The sequence below is a fragment of the Lycium barbarum genome, chromosome 3, assembly GCF_019175385.1.
Source record: "Lycium barbarum isolate Lr01 chromosome 3, ASM1917538v2, whole genome shotgun sequence".
In the NCBI taxonomy this organism is placed as follows: Eukaryota; Viridiplantae; Streptophyta; class Magnoliopsida; order Solanales; family Solanaceae; genus Lycium; species Lycium barbarum.
Window position 1 is genome coordinate 17,764,639 of NC_083339.1, and position 6,263 is coordinate 17,770,901.

At 36.2% G+C, this 6,263-nt stretch overlaps 1 long non-coding RNA gene across 1 annotated transcript; it reads right to left on the reverse strand.

Annotated features, from left to right (window-relative positions):
- Positions 1-1,657: 1,657 nt before the first annotated feature.
- On the reverse strand, positions 1,658-4,719 carry LOC132630611 (uncharacterized). Its single transcript, XR_009578629.1, has 2 exons — positions 4,025-4,719; positions 1,658-2,028 (listed from the first exon to the last, which is right to left on the reverse strand). It is a non-coding gene; the product is annotated as an uncharacterized LOC132630611 (long non-coding RNA).
- Positions 4,720-6,263: the final 1,544 nt, after the last annotated feature.

A 6,263-nucleotide genomic window follows, 5' to 3' on the forward strand; every position in this document is an offset into this window, starting at 1 on the left:
ATTCTAGGTTCTTCTTACTTGTATTAGTGGAGTGGTAGCACTAGGGGCAAGCCTATGGTACGTCGTACTTTGCATGTGATATTCTTTGTGAGAGTGAGCGTAATTATTGATTTTATGTTCATTGATTTAAACATATGTGATTCTTGAGAGATATGGACTACTTTCTTTTGGTGAGGGCACATAATTAGCAATAGAGTGGTGAAGTGTTGATTTCTTGATCATAAGGTTGCTTACATGCTTTAAAGTGGTGTCGTTGGGTCAATTGGTTATAAAAGTGAAGTGTGTTTCAAGAAGGTGGTCATTGGTGCTAAAAATGAGGGTTTTAAATCTTTGGCATGGCTTTCGTAACTTGGCTCATTGTTTTGGTTTTGAAATCATTCTTTTGAGATAGCCATACTAGCTGAATCCTGTTGCAGGCCTGTTTGAATGAGTTGAGCTAGAAGTGTAGTTTGGTGTTGGTTTGTGTTTGTTCGAGGGAGAGCAAAGTCTAAGTGGGGGATGGTGATATTTGGCACAAATATCTATGTTTTGTGTCATTTTACATCCCATTCTTATGAATTTTATCACTTAATGTATTTGAGCTTATGTCGTTATATTTCATGTGTATAGGTATGATGAAGACAAACAATGGAAAACCGGGCTAAAAGTGGTTGATTTTGGAGCATATGATGACTACACGAGGTGACGAGTCGAAGACCACAAGTGATGAACTAAAAGGAAAAAATTGAACTGAAGGAGGCATATGTGCCAGCATCGCGTCGCGGGGCCATCATGTGAAGGTTGAGTTTCGGAAACCAGGAGTCCCGCTCTGTATAGGCATCGCGGACATGGCACAATTAACATCCAAATTTCACTGAAGGTCTCGTGCTGGACCCGCGACGCGCGGCCAACACAGGTCGGGTTTAACTTGTCCGATTTTAATTAGGATTTTTTGTTATACCCCATTTAAACCGGGTCAAAACGGAGTACAACATATTGGTGATTCCTAATTATTTACTTTAAGGAGTCGCCACCTAATTATTTTAACGGTGAATTAGGACACCTATTTTAACTAAGCAAATGCTAAAAATTAACTCCGATTAATGGTCTACTTAACTAATGTGATTCTAGGTAAGAGATCTTACGTATCCTAAAGGGAATGGGTTAAACATCCTTCAAGATCCGTTAACTACGATTAACCGGCCAAACTTAGGTTAATTAATTCGAAGGTCTAAAATTTAAGGAAATAGCTTTGAGAAAAAATTAACTTATAACTAAAAAAAAGTTTAAAATATTATTATATGAATGATAATAGTAAACTTTCAAGTTTCAAAGAAGATCCAGAGATGAAAATTCTCTCACATCCGTGAGGGCTTTCAGATGGCAAAATAGCTACAAGAATGATTTGAGCATTCATGGTTTCTAGGAAAATATTTAACCATTCAAATGTTTATCCAATCAAATGATCATGAAAGAAAAAGTTGTTGACTTAAAACATGGCCAAAATCTCCAAAGAAATCCTTATCCTTAAGAAATCTTATTAAATGGAAGTTTAAATCCATTTGTTTCAAAGCCGTGATTTAGCAAAAAATAATATTTACGAAAGTATACAAGTTAAAATAGTGCACGTCATGTAGTTAGTAAAACACTGTTGCTTCCAAGTTAGCTAATGGCCGAGTGAATAACTATCCCAATAAACTATCTTTACTTTAGATTATGAAGACAGGTTTTGCATTCTATATTGTGATATAAATACTTAATATTTAGAGCAGTAATCCTAAATGATAAAACTATTTCCTATAAATCATAAGTCCCCCACACCATTCGAAACAGGGACATATCCAAAGCACGAATGAATTAGCAATCCTAAGGAAAGGTGAGATAAAATGAAAAGAATAAAGATGCCATAAGCGGTCCCAAGCAATTTCGCTCGTTCCTTGCGAGTTCAAGAATATGAGATGTATTGACGCCATGCACGAGTATGGTAATAGCACCGAGTCTCATTTTGAAACTCCGTTTTGAGCGAGTCCCGATTTAAGACTCCATTTGCTCCAAAGAGTTCATGCAAACAAAGGGAGAAATAAAGATTAGCAGATAATCCTCATACAAAGCCGTATTTTGCAAAGAATACATAATAATTGAAACACACGTTCTTCACTCTTTTGAATATTTTTTGGAATTCAAAACGTCTTTCACATAGCAACTAAGAGTGCACACTATTCTTTGATTACAAAAATTAACAGATATGGCAATGATGTAGACAAAAACTAATAGCATAAATCCAAACCACTATATTTTCAAGGCGCTTAACCAAAATGCTAAAGATTAAGGAATAAAATAGTCACTGAATTTCAACATACAGTCAAAACATACAACGTGAAATTGCATGTTACCTTCTCAAGATACAACGTGAAATACCTACTTTTAGTTTTCACAAGAGGCAGTTAGTGACAAGTTGAAATTCTAAAATGGGCTAAAAGCTTGACGTTCTGGTTTTGAAAGGGGAAAGATCAGACAGTCAACTGTAGACAACCTTTAAAAGCTAATGAACATTTTTATAACTTAGTCTTTGAAAGAAAAAGGGGAAGCAAGTGGGCCAAACCAGAACAACTCTTGATAAGAACAAACTTCCTATGTTTGCTCAAAAAGGGCAGATTCATATTTCCAGGAAACACAAGCATTTTACAGCCATTACTAAGAGAAGGGAAAAAGTTGACACACACACACACACACTAGTTTAGAGAGAACAAGCTAGACAGTTCCAGTTTTAGTTTCAAGAAAACAAGCCTTCACACGAACTCAGACCAAACATCACTGTTGTAATTACACACTTTTCATCTTCCTAGGGAAGTGAATCCCTAAACACAGGCCTAGACTTCAAATTAGGTGAGGCACACAGACATCCCAATGTATTACACAATGGCAGTTATTTTAAAAGGAAAGCCCAGAACCTACCTTATCCTTTTCGACCCTTCAAAACTACTCAAATTACTATGTATTATTCGTATTCCAGGTCCTGTTTAAACTCTGTGGAGTAAGATAGCATGACAGGGACTGACTCCATTCCTTTAGACCCAAAAACAACTTATAATAACCTTCTGCAATCATAAAACGCTACTATAATAACCAGATTCTCACCAACAATAACTCTCAACTAACACTTGGAAGGAACATGATTTGTAAAGGACCTTCATGATGGAAACCAACACTTGACTGGAACACAGAGTCCCAATTTATAACAAAGAGCAAACAGGCTTAAACAAATCAGACTAGACAACAGGAAAATTAAACCATGGAACATTTTGAAATCAAAACATCATCCCAGTTTCAACCATTTTACCTTGAAACTCATTTTTTCAGAAAAGACAATTAGATATGAATGATGATAAGTCGAGTGAGTGTAAGCTAGCGCAAATAGTCTCAAGAGGGCCATGTTGACCTCTTATAAAAGGATAAAATACATCTCAATTATCTCACTAATGGGAACCTATTCAATGAAGCTATCACAAAAGGGTTCAAAACTAGTTTTATGCCATTTTCAGACTAAACAATTAGGTAACAAAGATCCTGGACACTTTTAGCACATATAAATACCAAATTCCAATCTAAATAATCATTTTCAAATACTAATTAACCTTAGACCCCAATGCAAGCTTCCAAATCAGCAAATTCATCAAACAAGTTGCAAGAAGGCATAAATCACATAATTTCATCAAATGGGGGATGAAAATAACTGAACAAACGTAGAGGATTATACACCATGAGAAGGAACTGCATTTCAGAGGTTATACACCTTCCATCTATCCACACATAACAAAATGCTAGCTAACTAAACATGGATGAAAAACCACTATCATATATCATCAGGAAGAGCATATAAAACTAATAAAAAACTACATTTCTATAAGCTAACAGCCCAAACTTCACACCTAGATAAGAAACTACAAATAATTACATAGACACCACAACCAATAGCAGAAATAAACTAAGATTATAACCTAAGCAGAAATTAATGGCTGAAAGCAATAAATAAATCGAGTTTTACCTTTTTTGAGCGCAGCGAACAGGGGCGTAGATCTCGGGTCACACCGTCTACGACCTTGACTCGAGCGAAGGTAAGATGCCTCTGTTTTGATTAAGCAACCAACAAAAGCTAGAAGCAACTCGATTTCCTTAAGGGAAATCTTTTGGAGGGTAGAACTATGAGTATTAGAGTAAGAAAATGGCTGCCCCTAAAAAAAACGTCCTCCAAAATGAGCAACAAAACTAGTATTTATAGTGATGAACTAAGGTTTTTTTAGGCTAACATTTTTGGTGGGATTCACACAAAAATCGTTTTTTAATTCAAACGATTGAGACTTCACGGGTGTACCATTTCAGAGAATCGTCCTTTGTCGAGATCTCTGGCAGTGATAGAAGGGACGAAAGAGAGTGAAGTGAGCAGAGAACTTTTCCGAAAATGGTGAGGAGGAGAGCTAAATTGAAAAAGTAGAAGATTTCACTCTTGTCTCATTGCTTCAAAAGAGCCCAACGTTTCAAATCTTGGTCAAACATGCTGAAAAGAGTCGTCCCTGTGTCAGTAAACACGCCAAGATCTGAAGACATTTACGAAAACGGAGGGGGCAGGCGACTGCCATTGATGTAGGGTACTGAAGCTTAGCTAAAATGGGTCAAGAGATGAAGGAGACATTTTACTGAATATTTGGGATGGCAATTAGGTTAAAAGAATTATGGGCTGGGTCATTGGAACGGATGGGATCAGATTTGGGCTCTCTCATTGGGCTAATATAAAGTCTTCTTGGACTAAAAAATAACTTCTTCTTATATTTCTTTGGGCTTTTAAATTTAAATGAAAGACCCCCCTTTTTTAATTGACTATATATATTAACGCGTGTTAAAATATTACTTAATATAAAAATATATATTTATTAGTACTCAAATAAAAAATAAAATTATATGGTATCGTAATAGTTGCGCGATAGTATTTATAACGTTTAAAAGTAAGTAAATGCTATCGTCTAATTGTATAAAATAAATGTGATGCGTAAGATGTTTAAAGTTCTCTTGATGATCATAATATTAAGCGATATAATGAAAATCATAATAATGGTAGTAATAATGATGAAGATGATGATGATGATAGGCAATGACTATAGTTGGATAATGAAAATGACGATATTAATAGAAAGCTAAAAATTGCAGTAAAGAATAAATGACTATTCTTAAGTTGTCAAAAATATTAGAAACGCAAATAAGTATTTTGGGAAGAAAGGCGGGAAAAAATTGGGTGTCAACATTTTTTTCTCTATTATGTAGTTATTAAATTCCTAGACTATAAATACTTATTTGAAGGGTTAAAAACGGTATGCTGGGATACTTTGAGACATTTGTAAGCCGTCATTAACCCTTTTCTTCCTTGTTTTTACTTTTATCTTCATAAACCCTAGGCTAATCATAAATTCTTTTGTCTGTGATCGAATCATGAGTAGCTAATTGTCACACCCCTACTAGGAGTATGACGGGCTCCGACCCGTAGGCCGGGAACCACCTGACTTATCCGTTACTTGGAACAGTATAAACCATAACTCAAAGAACACCTGCACGCAGAAAAGGCCCAATACAGGAATATCCGATCATTCAGCATATAGGTTCATATGCGGACCGACAAGGTCGTCACAACATAACGTATATCATAAAGCCGGCAAGGCTAACAGTAAAGCATCAAGATCTCAAAATAAGGCCGACAAGGCCACCAATATATTATACAACAATATGAACCGGTGGAGCTATAAAACATATAACTATACACACACGTCTCGAGCCTCTACATAGAATACAAATGATCATAAGGACAATACCAAATAGACTGCAGCTCCGAAGTAAGTGGAGTGCTCCTGAGAATTCGCTGATAGAACACCTACGGGTCTGATCCGTCTCCCTGCCTACCTGCGGGCATGAGCGCAGCGTCCACAAGAAGGGACGTCAGTACGAATAATGTACTGAGTATGTAAGGCATGAATAACAACATAATATAGATATGAAAGATAACATGGAATATGAGAGATAACCTGTACATCTAGATGCCTCATAAAGCGCTGTCATGCATGCTTAGCCTTTTTAAAAAAATATTCTTATACATATATATAGTACCATGCCCGGCCATTAAGGCTCGGTGTCATATATATAGTATCATGTCCGGCTATTAAGACTCGGTGTCATATATATAGTATCATGCCAGGCCATTAAAGCTCGGTGTTATCATCATTAGCCCGCGTCCGGGGCAA